We start from the raw sequence: 18,796 nt of genomic DNA on the forward strand, positions 1-18,796 counted from the left end.
GTCGGGCTGGCAACTCAACACTGTAAAAAAAAACTCCACTGCCAATCATGAGCAGATAGATGATCAGCTGTGGTGACCCTAACTGGGAAAAGCTGGAAGAAGAAGATGAAAATTTGGGGGATATTTCTTTGACTCTTTTTGTTGTGTAATAACACTTTATGTATTTATTTATTTTATTTAACATTTGTTTACCGGGAAAGTCCAACTTGGAACTAAGCCAGTTTTCAGAGTATGCCCAGGGAGAAACACTTCATATGCATGTCTTTGTACTGTGGGAGGAAACCGGAGCATTTGAAGGAACCCCACACAAAATGACATGCAGACTCTGTACAGAAGGCACCCCAGGCAAGAATCGAACTGGAGAACCTTTTGCTGTGAGGTGATAATGCTACCAATGCACTACTGTGCCATCCAAAATATTCATCATAACACAAAATTTGGGAGGATGTTTTTTATGTTTTCTCATGCTTTTTACATTTTTATGCCTTTCGTGATTTGTTTATGGTTTGTTGTGTTAAACTATGTGTAGGTGACATCCTGCAGCAATGATTAATAAACATGGAAGAGTATGTAATTTAAGCTACAGAGTAAAGACTTTTAATAGGGGTGTATAGCTTTAAATTTCATCAATGAAAGAGGTCTTAGTTCTCATGTGAGCTTGAAATGTTATACAAGCTCACTTTCAAATGTGTTTGGATTTTTACTGTTTTATCTGAATGTGTTTTGCATTTATTAAAGTGAAAGTGCTAAAACCAAACATTTCAACAGTTTTTGAGTATTTTTTGAGATTGTTTCCTACTGGAACCGTGAGTTGGACATTCTGCAGTAATGTACCTTTCTTCTTGGTTAGTAAACTTTTTTCGGGAGCTTACAGTCTTAGTTTGCTTTAGGAAGTCAACAGAAGTAAGACTAATTATTCTTGGCAGGGACAAAGCAGGAAGTTAACAGAACCAAAATGTCTATATAAGAAGGTCAAAACATTAAAAATGTAAAAGTCAGATGTTGCACTAGTATCATATAGACAGAGAACTTGCTGGAACATAAGTATACTACTCCTATTAGTGACAAATCTTGTCAAGGATCACTGTGTACAAAATAGTCCCATTTCTGTTGCCCCTAACAATAAAATTAAAAGGATCTATACTTGGTCCCCTTTTATGCAGTATATTTACCAATAACCTTAGGACTGCTGTGTCTTCAGCCACCTTAATCCAATATGATGACCATTCAACACTTATATGTTCTGCCCCCAACATATTACAGCTCCAGAATATTACACAAAGATCCTTTTCTGCCATTGAAACCTGGTTGTCTGATGCTCAACTCATCTTAAATCTCACTAAAACCAAACTGAAGATCTTCCAACCTTCTAGATCTTCTGACCCTGTGTCCTCTTTTATAATTACAGCTTCGGATGATACAAACATGACTCCATATCTGCAGACTAAACTGTTAGGTGTAGTAATTAACAACAACTTGAGATTTGATCTACACATAGTACATACCATCAAAAAGGTTCACAAAAAGCTTGGAATGCTATATAGAAGCAAACACTTTTTTACCAATAGTACTAGAATATCTACCACAAGAATTCATCTTCTTTCTTCCCTTCTTTATGTATCCCCCATTCTCACAAAGCTCAGAAAACTGACCTTGAAAAGCTTGAATCATGCTATAACAGAATAGCAACGTTTGCAACTAATGCTACATATAGGTCTCACCATTGTATCTCACTTAAAGCACTTTCCTGGTTAGAATTACCCAGCTTACTTATAATCAACTGATAATGGCCCACAAAATACTTTACCATCCACTTAAGATACCATCCATCCAAAACATAATAACACCCTATACCAACAATCGATCACTTCGCTCTACCTACAAAACTTTACTAACAGTTCCCAAATCAAAGAAATGCTGCTGGAAATTCACTTTATTCCAGCCATGTAGCAAAAATGTGGAATATGCTACCAGAATCAATCAGATCAATACCAAACATATTACGCTTTAAAATATTACTCAGAAATTACTTTAATAATACATGACTCTGCACATGTAGATGCCCAGGTTAACACCTCCTCTTTCCACTCTTTATTTTCAAAGTTTTTGTTGCTCTTATTATTCCTGAAGAAATTCTCATTTTATATGACCAAAGTACTTCTAATCAACCACTGGAATATTTAATTGATAACAAAAATTAAATGATCCCTATATTATTTGCATTTCTACTTCCTACCTTCTATATTTTGCTGCCCTGTTCTTCTTCTAATATTCTCTCAAGCTCTCTTGCTTATTTTATAAGTGTTACCATTGTATAAAGCTATTCTCTGTAATGCAGCCATTGTATAAATTTACTTTTGAAATGTAACTGAATTACAAACTGGGCATCTATATGATCTGAATATCTAATATTCTATCCATTGTACATACCTTTTCTTTAATCGTTTATTGTAACTTCATAGTTACCTGCCCTTTTATATATTGTAATGCTTTATACTGTTTTTTTTTTTACATTGTGTTATTCATTGTTAGTGGAGATTTTCTCCTAGGGCCGCCATTGAAAATGGGTATTTGCCCAGTCAGACTTTCCCAGTAAACAAATGTAATAAATAAATAAATAAATCAGAACTTCATTTGTCAAAAATCTTTGACTAATGCATGCTGGGTAGCACCCTCATCAAGGACAAATCTGTGGAATTAGTGCATTGACAAGTGCAGAGGGTGGCATTGCACAAAGCTATTCAGAATGTGTGTCATTTAGTTGATGACATGCGTAATGATCAGTGCAGGAACTTATAGCTAGATATGCACATATCTGGCACAAGTAGGATTATTTGAAATAATGTAGTCATAGTAATATGCAAGACTAAGGTCTTTTTGATTAATGCTAATCATTTTTGTGCATATTTCAACTTTAGATTGCTTTGTCATTGCAGTAAAATGCATAATTAGCATTTCACATAATCACAAAGCTTATATAGTTTTTGTTTTTGACTTTTCATTAATGTCATCATAGACTTCCGGATTTCAGGTTAGGCAACCAGATTATTTTGGTTATGAAAGGCAAAGGCCCTAGGAGAGTGAGGAATAAGCAGTCACTAAGTAGACTGCATAGCAAAGCAATAGGAAACTAAAGTGACGTGGTCCTTTGTGCAGGTAAAAACAGGTAAAGGTAATGATGTTTGTAATTGGAAAAAAGAAGTGTGTTAAGTGAGAATAGTGTATAGGTGCATAGCAGTGACTCTGGAGGCAAACACACTGAAATAGAAAGCTAAGCCATTTCCCATATGTTACTGATTAAGGAAAGATGATGGAGAGCTTTAGGAGTGACAGACACAATTAAAAAATAATAAACAATTATAATGGTCTGTTTTAATTAATCTGAGTACTGGACAATAGCCCCTATGTAAAGCTGAAAATATTTGCATGAAGGTTAAACATCCCAAATATTTCATTAAAATGTATGTTTTTTCATTGTTGTGGTGACTGCATGTTAATGTCATAAGACTCCTGCCCCTTTTCCACTGCTGTTTAAGTTGCCTTAACAGCACTGTATTATAAATTGCCATTTATAATATCCACTGATTTGTAAAGCTAGCTGAATGTCTTGACTTTGCTACTTAAATTCCTACTGTACTGTGTGATGCTCTTTTTCACAGACCTGAAAGGCACGACAGTTATGTAGTACAACATAAATGCAGTATGAGAAAAGTCAACATTAAATCTTACAATTTAAATTGTATACATTTAATTTTTTAAATATGTTAATTGAAAACATAATTTGGTACTTTTGATTGGCAAATGGTTACAGAGGACAACAACAAGAAGATGACAGTCATTTTTAAAAATCCGTTCATCACCAAATTATTTAATTTCCATCTTTATGCAGTAGTATTGCTAGTGCTAATACTGGGTATTAGGTAAAAGCATTATTTTGCTCAGAATGGATTTTTTAATTTCATATTTATCATGTTATGTACTCAACAGCAGATATGAACTTCCTGATGTTTCCATCACACACCTTCCTGCTTATTTCATTAAAAGTAATAAATTCTACTGAACACAAAAAAGCAGTAAGTCCTATTAGGAAAGACCTAGGTCAGTGACTTTACTGTAATTATAATGCAGAGAGAAAGAAAGTTAATAAGGTCAGCCTCCTGGCAAAGTGTTTTTTTCTGTACTTTTTAACCACTGCTGTCAGAAAACTGCATATAAAGCAAATTTAAAAAGGCAAAATACTTCAGAAAAGTACAGCTAACCACTTCTGCAAGTTTTTATTAACTACAGACAGTGAGCTGTCTCTTTTAAATATGAGAGATAAAATAAAACTAAACCTCAAAACCAGTTCTTAAACACATTAATACAGGAAACATTTTCTGTGGCCATCCTTTAATGAAAGAAGACTAAACTCACATATGTAATAATACAGTGGGACAAGGTTTGTCTTACATGTTGACACAAAGGAATTGGTAAACATTTTAAAATGTCTAGAGTAAAAGTATTTAGCTGTAATTTGAAAATGATTAAGTCAACAAACATCAGTAATTCTGCCTGCTCTAGACACACCCAAGACCATGTTTGAGATGATATTTGCATGAAGAGAAGAAAGATATGAATCTATGAGACGCTGCATAGTACTGTAAGATAGAGGAAGGGCCTGACAAATTGCAACCACCATCCAAAATGGCTTCCCTGCCTCTCCTCAAATTCCTAACAGATAATGACTCAACCCGCTGAGTTCTCCCTGATGTTAAACTCCTCCAATTGCTGTTTTTCATAGCAAATCACTGTCACTGTGGTTTCTAAATATGTACTGGCAGCGAGTCTTTTGTTTTAGGAATTTTCATCTTACTTTGAGTTTCTGTCACTGTGGAGTTGGTATAGATAAGTTTGGGAGAGTGGGGGTTGCCCCTATAGAGGAATAGATAAAGACTTATCTCCCCTACCACAAATAAATAAATACTTAGATTTAGTTTTCACAGTGGATGGAGTCTCAGTCAAGTTTATTTCTGCAGATTGGATGTCTGTTAAGCTGTAATTTGATGAGTCAAATTGAAAGCAGCCAGCTCATATGAGAGAACCAAAATAATGTAATATATCAATAAGATTCCTGACTGCATATTAATATTATAAGTCAATAATATTGTGCAACAAATTCCGATTATAACTGGATATATTTGACTAGGAAAGCTCTTAGGATTGAGATAGCATTTTACTTCAAATAGCGATAATTGTACCTGGAAAAACAACTAAAGCACATTCATCACACAGTTTCTGTGGAGTCCAGAACAGGCAGGATGATGTGCCTTCTATATTGTCTTGGATGTCTCCAATCAGGTGATCACTATTATTAGTGGCTTGGCCTCCTTTTCCTGTTACGTTACACTGACATTTTGCTCACTTCTATCAGTAAAGCCTCCTAATTTCTGGGAATGAATTTGTTTATTAACAAAATGTCGCATCTGGCAGCAGGACACAACAATTGCACTCACCACTGATATGTCATTGTTGCATTAAACTAGGCTACCCTTGGTCACAGGATTCATCCATCCATCCATCCATCCATCCATCCATCCATCCATCCATCCATCCATCCACAACTCCTTTTCCCATTTTCTATACATGGGATCATGGGATAGAGGTCTCACTTCAACAATGACAATCATCTAGAGCCAAGCTTCACACTGCAAGTTGACTAGTCTTGCTGCGGCTGTTTTCCCATACTGCACACTCACAGGCACACCTATGGTCAGTCTAGTCTATCCAATCCACCTACTTCATGTCTTTGAAATGTAATGTTGTACACACTATTTCACAAAGTACCCAGTAGCTATTGCAGTTAATTACAAGGTATGTAACAATAGGAGTCCTCATTTCCTCCAAACATTTTCTACTTGAGGTTCTGAAAAACAAACTCACTTGTTTTATAAGTGCTTGGTATAAAATTCTGTAATTTTAAATTTTCCTGGTAGCTGTGTCTCCTTTTCATCCTTCAGAATAACGCTGAGAAATTATCTTAAGAGGTAAGCTTTTCTGCATAAACTTAGGTGCCCTCTAAGTCTGGAGGATCATTACTTCTTGGGGTTACTGAACTTTACTGTTAAATTACCTATCAAACCATACATTTAAAATAATTATTCTACCTGCCTTGCCATTCTCTTCCTGGACTGCTTGCCATAACATTAGTTGTAACTTCTTATTTCCACAATCATCACAGCTGCTAACTAGTAAGCCATACATTCGCTACTACAATGTTAGCATATCTTTACTTTTTTATTAATTAGTCTGTTTGATAGGTTGATTTAAATTGAACCAGCTAAGTCATGATCTAGACAGTACAATACAAAGCGAAACAAAACAGTAGTAATTTACAGTTAGATGTAATAATCTTGACGACAGCCTGTACTGTGCAGTTGTTTGTTACCTGAACATTTCCTTCACCTCATCACCTCCCCTTGTTTGTTTTCACAAAATCCAAATATTTACATTCTGATTATTTAAAGACAACTAAATACATTTTTTCTCTACATATTATTCTTTATTCTGTCAAATATTCTGCTGCTGTTTCTGTCATTTTTTGTATATATAGTCCTGGAAAGTGCTTGCCTGTTTATACTACTATATTACTTCCTGTCGGTGGTGGGGTAGCGTTGTCGCCTCACAGTAAGACACTGTCCGGTTCGATTCTCAGCTAGAGTGTCTTCTGCTTGGAGACATGCATGAATGGGCGTACCTTTGTTGAAGGTTGTGCGTCAGAGCTGGTAACTCAACATGTAAAATCAACTACCAATCATTAGCGGACCGGAGTTCCGCTGTGGCGACCCCTAACCAGGAAAAGCCGAAAGACACAAACATTACTTCCTGTTGTAATGAATTTGTGTCATTGTCATCTTTCTGGGTCTTTTCTGCTAAGGGCCAGCAAAAATTAGCTCCACCCAGCTGGTCCTCTTCCATTAAAAAAAAGGCAAAAAATAAAAGTAGAATGTGGAGGTAGGAATTAGAATAGACTGGAATGGGGAAGCCAAACTTAATTCACATCAGCTAAACATGTGCTGTTTTCCACTGGGATACTTCCATGCTGCATAGTTTGCTGTTGAAACTTGCAAGGTTGTTTTTTGACTTGCTGAATGTTGCATTTAATATGGTTTTATGTGAGTATAACAGCAATAATCAAAAACAAAAGAGATCAAGAAACCCCCGAACAAACTTAAACTATTTTAACTACAGTACATCTGCTGCTATGATGTACCCAATGTATATTTATTTACAATTATAAAAAAAACTAAATTGGAGTAAAACAAACTTCTCCTAAAATCAAATCAAAAACTCCTTTAAAATCAGATCAAAACTGATAAAAAAAATACTATATTAGGATACAGGCAGCAAATTATAACAACCCCAAAGCTTTTTGGACTACAACCAACTAGCTGTTAAACATCAGTACACCAACACTACATACACCTGCTTCACTAAACTGTACTGACAGAGTAGCCAGTAAATGTAATACCCACTTCATCCAAACAGTAGCCTCGCTTATTAAACCCTCCACACAGACAGATACAAGTTCCTCTCCACCCTTGTTAGCCACTCAAAACAGTCTCAATTTCTACAATCAAAAACTATTTCTAACCGATTTCTAACCTTAAAACCTACCACCCTTGCCCTTGATAACATACCATCTCTGTATTTAAAAAGGTGGTGGTGCCCTGTCTTTTTCTGTCTCTATCCCAATCAATCCATGACTAAGAGCTATTTCCCATCCTTTGGAAAAGGTGCTACATTCTTCCTCTCCATAAAGATGAAACCCAAGTGGGCTCTCAGAATTCAGGCCTAATGCCACACTATATTCACTCTCAAAAACTCTGGAGAAGTGTATCTAGTGTCTAGTCTCAACTCCTCAGTTTTCTAAATGACAGCTGTCTCCTTTCCCTTACACAGCACAGTTTGCATCCTTTTCATAATACATGTATAGTTCTCCTCAGTTTTATAACATATATTAACCAATATCAAAACTCTGGGAACTTAGTGTAGGTAGTTTTCCTAGATTGAGCCAAAGCTTTTCACATGGTATCTCACCAGAAATTGCTTCAAAAATGTATTTGCTTAGGATTACATGAAACTTCAGTTTCTTGGTTCTCCAGCTACCACTCAAATAGGCAACAGGCATTAAAATGGCAAGGATCCATTTTATGACCCCACATGTTCAATATAGTCATTAATGATCTCTAAACAACCCATTATCATACAGTACATTTATTCAATTCAACAATCATCTGTTCTGCTGAAAGCATCAATGAATCAAAACAACTCTCTCAAGAGGTTCTCCACTATAGAGGCCTGGTTGTCTGATACACAGTTGCTCCTTAACCCTAAAAAACGAGCCTATTTACCCCAAAACATTCAACTGGCAACACAAATAATTTTAATATCACTTTCTCTAACAACACCAGCATAAAACTAGTAAGTCAAACTAAGTTTCTAGAAGTCACTATTGGTGTATGTTTAAAATCTGATCATCAGATAAAACATGCAGTAAATAAACAACCACCAAAAGCTAGGTGCTGCCCATAGAGTCAAACAGTACCTCACAGATATTGCCAGAAAAAGTATTGCTCAATCCCTTCTCATATCTGCACTACTTTATACTGCTCCCATCTTGTTTAATCTGCAATCCACTCAACTCTCACTCTTGTAACGGTGCTATAATAAGGGACAAAATTTGCCACCAATCATCATTATATGACACTTCATTGTCTGGCCTTAAAAACATCAGCAGTTAGAGCTAAGCATTACCTTACACATTCCCAACTAGTTACTTCCTATAAACCCATCTATCATCCAGACAAATGCCCTAGTTTGAAAAATGTTTTCAGCTTTATAACCCATGTAGATAGCTGAGATCCACTGACAAACTATATTAACTGTTACAAAAGCTAAGAACTCAGCTGGTGACTCTTTGTACTCCTCTTTCTTGACAAAAATTTGAACTCCCTTCTTCTCATTCTAATAAACATAGTAAATGCCACTTATTTTAAGACACAAACAACAGACTACATAAAAGATACTGGGCTCTGTACATGCTGGATGATAAATATCCTTCCCCTTACTTTCTTCTTTTCTTTCTAAGCACCCTACCCTTAATTCCACCCAGCCACATTCCTCTTCTCCCTTTTTTGCAAATAGGGTTGGGGTGTCACTTCAACAGTGATAGTCATCTACAGCCAAGGTTTGCACCACTAGGTGGCTAGCCCTGCCCTCTGCCACAGTAGTTATTGTACACTACACACACACACACAAACACACACACACACACACACACACACACACACACACACACACACACACACACACACACACACACACACACACACACACACACACACACACACACACACACACACACACACACACACACACACACACACACTCACATCTATGGTCACTTTAGAATGTTCATTCCACCTACTGCATGTCTTTGAAATGTGGGAGGAAAGCCACATGAACACAAGGTGGGCATTCAGACTCTGCATAGATGGTACCCCAGTCTAGAATCAAACTGGAGAACCTCTTGCTGTAAGGCGAGAATGCTATCCACTGTGCCGACGTGCCGTTCACTTAGTTATAGGTCCAAAATCTCCTCCTTGTCCTCTATCTCTTCCTGTTCTGCTTTCTATCTATAGTAAAACATTCTGTCTCATCTCTTAATACTAACCTTCCAGCTTCCTGTTTTTCTTTCATTCTATCAATTTCATTTGCAAATATTTGTCATAGCTCTTCTCATGATGATGATGATGATGATGCCATAATTAATGATATTCTGTTTATGAACAGCATATTTGCTGATTACTTGTATACTTCTGTTTACTATATTCTTTATGTATTTTTTCTGGTACTTTTCTCTCCAGAAAAAGTTTCATAACTCATTACATCACAGTGATATTAATTAAAGATACTCTGTTTAAATTTTATATATTTGTTGATTATTTGTATACCTCTGTTTACTATGCTCTTTTTGTAATGTTGGAATTTTTCTGGAACTATTCAACTAGCCTCCACTGAAAATGGGTGGCTTTCTTCCCAGTCAGCCTATCCTGGTAAAGAAATGCAATAAATAAATAAAAGTTTATATTACACTTAATGTATACCCCATAAAATGTCAACAAATATTTCTTAGTACATTTGTGTGGACTATGTACAATATAGTTAATTGAACTAATTAAAGGCTCATTAGACTGCTGCTTATAGAAGTTTACCTGAAACATTTTTCACTACTATGTGATTAAAAATAGATTGATCACTTGAATATACAACATTTATATGGCCTTAATGTTTTTAATATTAGAGTAAGACCTACAAAAAAATGTTAAGTCCTCTTAGATGTTTGTCAGATATGCTTGTTTACAACAACTAAGTTTAAAACAATCAACATCTGTCTCAGCAACAGAATTCCTCAGGATTCTGGGTCTCATGCATTCAATGATACTCATAATACCTTTTGCGACACTCCACATCTTTCAGTTTAATGAGTTGCAATCAAGCCAACTCTGAGATATATATAACTTATGTAAAGAAAATCATGTAATTAGTACAAATAAGCTGTTATTATTTATATTTGATGAAGACATATGTCGGATTGTTAATTTCCATGTTATTTTTATATCTGGGATAAATTGTAGATTTTACATAACAGAATATTCCACATTCACTTAGAATATTCACAAAAGCAAAAATATGGAGAAAATCTCCATTATCATAGCTACCATTATTATATTTATTAGATAAAGAGGGGGAATATTTTGCTTTTTTGGTAGGTGTGAAATAAACATTATCTAGAATCATAAACTATGTAAACATGACAGCTTTTTTAAAGGGCATATTTTATGCTGTTAGATATGGATTTTTTTTTTTATAAAATTATCCTGGATTCGTAAATAGAGCATAGTGGGATAAAACTATAACCATTGCTAAATATGATTTTGAAGGCTAATTATAAGTTTTAGATAAATATTTTTAAGCAGTATTTTTGTTTGCATTCAAATTTATAAATTGAGAACATAAAAGATTTGTTTTATTGTTGGCAAATAGCCTTTAGGTAACTGCATTTTAATTCTTATTCATTAGCTGAGTAAATATTTCAAGAGATAAAATTTCAACAAATTTTGGTTTTAAACAGAGGAATTTTGCTAATTCAAGTATCTGATTATTTAATACTATATTGGTGTCAAGGTGGGTTGGTTGTAGTAAGTTTAAAACAATCAACATCTGTCTCAGCAACAAAATTCCTCAGGATTCAGGGACTCATGCCTTCAATGATACTCATAATACCTTTTGCGAGACTCCATATGAGAAAGATATAATGGTACCTGAAATTTCTTTGGTCCAGGCATCAACATCCTCTGGCTTTACAAATTCCTGTTTTGGGATGTGAGAAAAGGAAATTTTGTAGTGGAGACAATAAACATCTCACAATCCAGGTCTCTCATTTTTCCTTCCTGCTCCTACACAGTTATTCACAACAGACACCTCAAACTTTGCTTGAGAAGCAGGGTCTATGGGGATAAAACTATGTTGTTTCAGAACAAAAAAGACAGGCCAAAACACATAAAAGTAAAAGAGATCTTAACACTGATAAATGCTCTCAACTATCTCAACTATCTCAACTCTTTGTGTGGTCTCCAGATGTTCATTGTTTGTTTACAGACAACACCTCAGTTGTGTGGTACATAAACAAGCAAGGGGGAAACAGATCTTACCCTCTGTACAGATTAGCTATGGTAGCCTGTGATACAGATTTTCAGCACAATCTCATTCTGCATGCAGTTACATACCATCAGAGCTGAGCATGACTAGGAAATACCCTCACAAATGCAAACTGAATCAGAGGGTCTTCCAATAATTGATCCATCTGTGGAAAATACCTCATATAGATCTATATGCCTCCACTCTCATAATCAGTTGGCAAAATTCTGTTACTGAAATGCATGCCTGAAAGACAGATGCTTTTTCTTTTTCTTTTCCATGGACAGGAATCTTCCTCCATGCTTTTCCACCATTTTTGCTAATATCCAGGATCATTTTGAAGAATCAAAAGTACTCTCCAAATATCATTATGATCAGTAATATAGCTAGGGTGTGGCAAGACGGGCAACTGCCCTGAGAGCAAAGTGTTGGAGGGTGGGATCAGTTGATCCCCTAATTCTATTACAATATGCATTTGCAGTCAAACCTAAGTGCTGTAGCGCTCTGTCTTTGGTTGAAACAGTAGCATCTGCTTGCTATATTGTAGCAACAGCATGTAGCAAGCAGTTTGCTACAGTTTAAAATTCAAACAAAAATCGCTTTGTTTAACTAAAAACCTGAGTGGTGTAGCACTCTGTGCAGGCAGGGTATAAACTGTAGCAACTGTTTTACTTACTTTATTTATTTATTTATTTAAATTAAAATGGAGTAGGGTCAGGAGCAGGGCACAGACAGGATCTGAATGGATGGGGGAGGGCATGTTGTGCATCTGGCCACCTGATTGTTTTTTTGTTTTGTTTTTTTTTTGCACTACAATGAAAGAGCTGGATGAGTTGCACTGAGCTAAGGCAATGGCAGTGAAGTCCTATTTTTTTTCCTTGCTCTTCTTTTGAAGAGCTGAACAGATGGGGTGTTGATTGAACCAGCTTTGCTTCTGGTTGTGACAACTCCCTTCTGGCACAGGCAACAGTGGTTTTCCTTTCTACAAGGGCAATTGCCACAAGTTTCCTCACAGACTGAATTTACTCAAACAATAGCAGGGTTTAGCTTTTAGGATCTTTTCTATGAAAACATGCAGAAGATATTAATGAAGGCAAGAAATCCTACTACTAGAAAATTATGTATTTGCAAAGCAGAAGGGTTTCCTATTTGGTGCCAACAAAAGAACCATCACCCATTCAGTGCTAGTGCTTCTCTGGTGCTTAAGTATTTATGTGAGTTGTTATCCTATGGGCTGTCTTACACTTCAGTCATGGTTCATTTGTCAGCCATTTTAGCATGTCTACCCTCCTTTTTCAATGGCACCTTGTGACAATATGTTTTTGAAAGGAGTGTCCCATAAGAAGCCTACTAGGAAACAGGTGGCTGCTCTCTGTGATCTTAATTTTATTTTGTAAAAACTAGCTTTTTCTCCATGTCAAACAGTTTATCAGGCTAACTTGAGATTCTTAACACAGAAAATAGTGTTATTTATTAGTAACACCATAGGAGAAATTGCTCTGACCTCTGCGAGAAGAATATCTGAGTTGCAGACTCTAATGGTTGGTCAGCCTTATCTAGTTTTCCACAAAAATAGGATTTCCTTAAAATCTAATCCTTCATTTATGCCTAAAGTAGTATCTAAGTTTACCTTAAGCCAGGATATCCATCACCCTGTCTTATTTCCAAAATCAAAATATGAAGGAGAAAGGATACATCATCCCTTGGATTTTCACAGACAACTCAGGTACTACTTGACATAAAATCTTTCAGAACTTCAGGGAGTCTACATGAGAATAAGCCTTCTGTTTGAGGACTTACTTCCAGTGAACCATTTCTTCCACTCATTGGTCCCCCGTGCCTTTTAATCCACATTGCAGAACCTTTTGTTAGTCCCCAGTGGCATTATTCTTAACTGCTACTGCCTTTAGGTGATTAAATGAGCATTTCTTTACTCCCAGTGTTCCAGCACGCATGGTAAAATGGAATGGTGAATTCTGAGGTTCAGTCTTCAGAAGGGCCTCATGATCTGCTTGACCAACTATCCAAGTTGACAGCAATGATCCAAGCAGTCCTAAATGGCACCAAAGAGCTTAAGAAGGCTAGCATAAGACAGGATAAGCACCTTTCACCTCTTTCAAAGGCAACAAAACAACACAAGTTGATCTAAGTGCGCAGAAGGAGGTAACCATGAGGCACACCATAGAACTTTCATAGTTACATCAGCGTTCTCTTAAACCTGAACTCAGGTTGGATGATTTAGTGAACAGAAGTCAATGTAATAACTTGTGATTTTTTGGATTGCATAGAGGAAAGAATGAGATGATCCAGCACTGTTTATAAAAAGGAATCGGCCACTCTTATGAAAATGCATCAGCCTATCATTGTTAAAAGAGCCCATGGGATCAACAGGAAAAATAAAACCTACGACCTGCCTAGACATTTCATTCTTCATTATTCATTTCCTTGATTATAACATCTGGGAATCTTTACTAAAGCTAAGCAAGGAAATGAGTAACAATGTCAGTATAGCAAGTACTCCAAATGGAGTTACTTCAGACTATGACAATGCCCTCTACATGAAAAGGAAAGATATGAACCCACATATAAGAAGTATGAAAGAGACAGGGCAGGTCAAAGTACAACTTTTGAACTCCCAAATGAGGTGGAACCCTTAATTACCTTCATTATTGCAGCAATGTATTTCCATTAACAGACAATTGCAAAGACCAACCTACCCCCATGGATTGTTAAAGTAATGATGCTAAAAGATCAACCAGTTCCACCCCTGTTCTCCTAGCAGATCGCTTCCAAAGAAGAAGCAATGTCCTATACTAATGGACAAACCAGCAACAGGTGGGACTGGTTTGAGACCTTCTGCCAAGGCTTTTTTTTCTTCAAAGCTGTTAGCTGTAGAGTACAGATTTGCATCCTTGGCTGACACTGAGGAAGAAGACATGGAATAGTAGCAGATTGACTTTCTTATCCCAGATACCACCCTGACCAAAATACACCAAGTGGTGAGATCTCCAAGTTGACTGGTTGCTGTAAAAGCTTTAGTCAAAATAACCACCAAGGTATCAGCTACATGAAGGTACTGTTTGTACAAATGTTGTTATTTTTGGCACTCTCTTTTCTTGGTTAATTTCACAGCCATTTAAGTGTCATTAGTTTGTGCTATTTTACCTTCTCCCTGGAGTGGGCACTTTCAGAACTGGCCATGCAGCTGTGAACAATTATTATTTACTCTCTTTAACGAGTTTTCCTCTGCATGTACTATGATTGATTTGCAGCTTACGTTGTTTATTACAATGGAGAACATAACTCTTTAAGCACATTTTATATAGGGACCTATCTTTGTCAATTCATCGAGTTCCAAGGCATTTGCCCTCAGATTGTTCTATTTTTTCCACTACAGTTGCCTTTAATAGGCTGTTCCTGTCCCCAACTGAATGCTGGTGTATAGAATTAGTGCTCTTTAGAAAGCTTTCTAACCACGACAGCTTCAAGGGATTTGGCCAAGACTGGGATGCTTTTGGTATCTCCTGGAATGGCAGGGGCCTCTCTTTAGCTATTAAACAGTAGGCCCAATTTCATTTCTGGAAAGACAGGAAGGTTGATTTAGTTTTACTATAGGAAAAAAAGTCAGAAATAAGTTCCTCTGTCACATTCTTGAAGAGATGGAAGGGATGGGGAATACTGGATTGCTGTTTTAAAGAATAGAAAGAGGTTGTCATTCTAGTCCACAGTGTTAAACTGCTCAGTGCTGACAGTGTCCAAAGGACCTGGGGAAGGTGATTAGCAGTCAAGGCAGGAGCGGCCTTAGGTCAACTGGTGCCCTAGGCAAAAGGGGTTCACAGTGCCTCCACAACACCACCCAGTGTCCCCATCCTAGTCTACCTACCCCAAATAAATACTGGAAAAGTGCACCTACTAGAGTGGTATCCTAGGTGGCCACTTAGTTGGCCTATACCTAAGGCCTGCTATGAGTCAAGGTGAGAATGATGGTGGTATGATCCTTTTAGGTTGTTTTTATGTCCGTGATGAAGATGACTCCAAAACTTTGTCATAATTCACCTCCCACTGTTAGATATGGGAGGCTTAAGATTCCTTTCGATTTAAAGGGAGCGTTAAATCTTGCCATAGACTATATTTGAGGTGTTTAGAAAAAAAAAAGATAATTCAAGGTTTTAAAAACTTCTTGAAGGACCTCAAACTTGTTGACACATGGACAGTCCTGCACCATAAGGAAAAGATTATACTTTTATAGCTCATCAGGTGAATACTGCCTCCCATCTAGACTATCTGTCTGTAAGCCCTTATGCCTTAAAGGCAGTTAGGGAGATCAGACATAATACTTCTGCCCTTTTAGATCAAAAATATTTTGGTTCTTCATCACAGCCTTTAGACAAGAGTTTCAACACAGGCCCTGGATATTCTACCCTCTGCTTATGTGTTTGTGCCACCTCAAATCAGCTCTAACTCAGTTAATTCAGGACTACTGCAAAAGTGGTGACGGTAGAACATGGGACAGCTTTGTAAACTGAAAAAGGTTCAAAGACCTAGAAACCGGTCAAGGGGATTTAAGAAACAACAAAGAAGTACGGTAGCCCAGTTAATAAAAGATATGAACCAGTTGGATAGTAGGTATACTAAAATGGGAAGAAATGTAAGGTTATTCAGATGTATAGTGCTCATAACAAGTGAGAAAGATGCCAGTCTTACCACTTGGCTAAAGGGATTTCATCTCTGAGACTTTTGGCTAATAGGCTGATTGAAAGGCGGAGGGAAATTTCTTTCTCTTTCATCTATGACAGAGGATAATGGAGAGATGATCTGAGGGACACAGAATATTAAAAACTGTGCAAAGAACTATTTCAAGAAACTTTATAGTAAGTTTGTGGTTCCAAACCCAACTGTCCATGTCACTGTCCTACAACAGGCCAGTGTGCTCCAAATAGGGAACTCTTAATTACCTCATTTCCATCATATAAACAGAGGGAGTCATTCAAAAATTTCCCAAAGGAAAGGTGCCTGACCCCAGTGGGTTCCTTGTGGAATTATTTTAGACTTTTTAAAAGCTACTGAGTCCCTACTAGTACTTATTTCTAAAGGGGAGAAAAGGGCTATTTTCTCCCAAGCATCTAGACTAACACCTATAATCCTTTTACTGAACTCCAATAAATCATCTCCAGCCCCAGCTGATTTTTGACCTATATCAGTTTTACAAATAGAAACAAAATTGAACCCCAAGATTCTGTCTTTTACACTTGGTGGGTCTCCTTCCAAAGTTAATTCATTCTGTGCAACAAGTTTTGTGAAGCAAAGCCATAGGATTATACCTTATTCACTTATGGTTAAATATTACACAGTTAACTAGATCTAAGCTTCAACACCTCCTTTTGGCAGCTTTGTTTTTAAGACCTTCACAAGCATTTGACTCCATGGATTGGGATTTTTTGTGGGACGGTCTCCAGACATATGTACTCAACAATACTTTTTTCAGTCATTGTTGGTTGTTGTGTTCTGAACCATTGACCCAAGTTGCTAATCAAGGCTTGGTCTCCCTCCTTTTCCATGTGCAAAGGGGAACATGGAAAGCATGCCCACTGTCCCCACTACTGTTCATCCTAGCTATAGAATCCCTTGCCTGTTATTTAAAACATAATGATCTGCAGTGGGGTACTTGGATAAACTTAAGTAATTCTACTATTTTCTTTGGTTTGCTGATGACAGAGTGATATGGCTGTCTGATCCCAGTACCAATCTTATGCATGTTCTCTTTATTCTGTGGAAATTTGGGGATCTTTCTGGGTTGAAAATAAATCTTGGGAAATCAGCTCTATTTCCCCTGAATAATATCACAGATAGTCACCTGGCACAGGGAACTCCCATCGTAATAATTCATACCATAATTTATATGGGAACATCTTCTTTATGATCTGATCAGTTGCTTTCCCTGAAAACTCTTCCTTTCATAAAGGACTTGAAAGAAACATTATCCAGATGGTCTGTTTTAAGCTTCCTTTTCTCTAAAAATTGTTACAATCAAAATGTGTTGTATAGCAAAAATTCCTTTTTTCAGTATACCACCAACCCAGCTAGCATTATCTTCCTTCTCAGTTCAAGTCCAAAAATTAGTGGCCTCATTTCTATGGAATGGTCTATACCCTAGCATTGCCAAGAGGATATTGTTTATTGCTCTTCATGCATGGGGTGCAGAACTCCTGGATTTTATGTTGTATGCCAAAGCCTTGGTGATAGTTTCATATTGAAGAATTAGATCCCACCCACCCCCGATATGACTGCTGGCTAAACTGGAACTGATAGGGATAATAAAGCATTTCACTCACTGAAAAAATAGGAACAACATCTGGAATCCTGGTTGGGTTAAGTATAAAATCTGGTCATGGATGAAGGAGGTTTATCCCCCTAAAAAAATAGGGCTTTGGGAAAGAATATGACGTTCCACTTGAGTCCAGATTGATTCTTCCTGTATTTGTTGGTAGCACTGAATAGCCACGGATTTTATCTGCTGGAGACTATGCTCTCTACCCAGTGCTGCATAAGGGTATAGGGTGGTTGAGGAGTTTGAAAGAGGCAAATGGTAGGAGGGCCTTTTTAATGAGGCTAGGATCCCTTGGACAGCAATGGCATTATGGTAGGGGGCCTTAGTTCAAGAAAATAATTCTGTTATGCTACCTTTGAAGAACAAATGGACCTTATGCTGGGCTTTTCAATAGATCAGGAGGATCAATAGAGTAAACCTCCATCATCAAATAAGTACTTTAAGTTTTCTGCCATCCTTGCATTCACTTATTTCAAAGTAATACATCTCTGGCATCTCAGTCCTATGGACAGGAGAAGGAAAAGGGGAGGATACAATGCACTGGAGATGTTCATAGGAAGGAAATGACCTCATGAGTCTGCTACAGACCTAGACTTGTTTAGAAGGCTTGTGACCAAGAGCTCTGGAAGCCTTTTTTGGGATAAGAATATCTATTAATAAGAATACCTCTTATTTGTGCTTTGAGTGAGGCCTATCATATGTGTATTTTTATATATTGCTGGTGTACAT

This window comes from Protopterus annectens, chromosome 12.part0 (genome assembly GCF_019279795.1).
Source record: "Protopterus annectens isolate FY-2018-M chromosome 12.part0, PAN1.0, whole genome shotgun sequence".
NCBI lineage: Eukaryota > Metazoa > Chordata > Ceratodontiformes > Protopteridae > Protopterus > Protopterus annectens.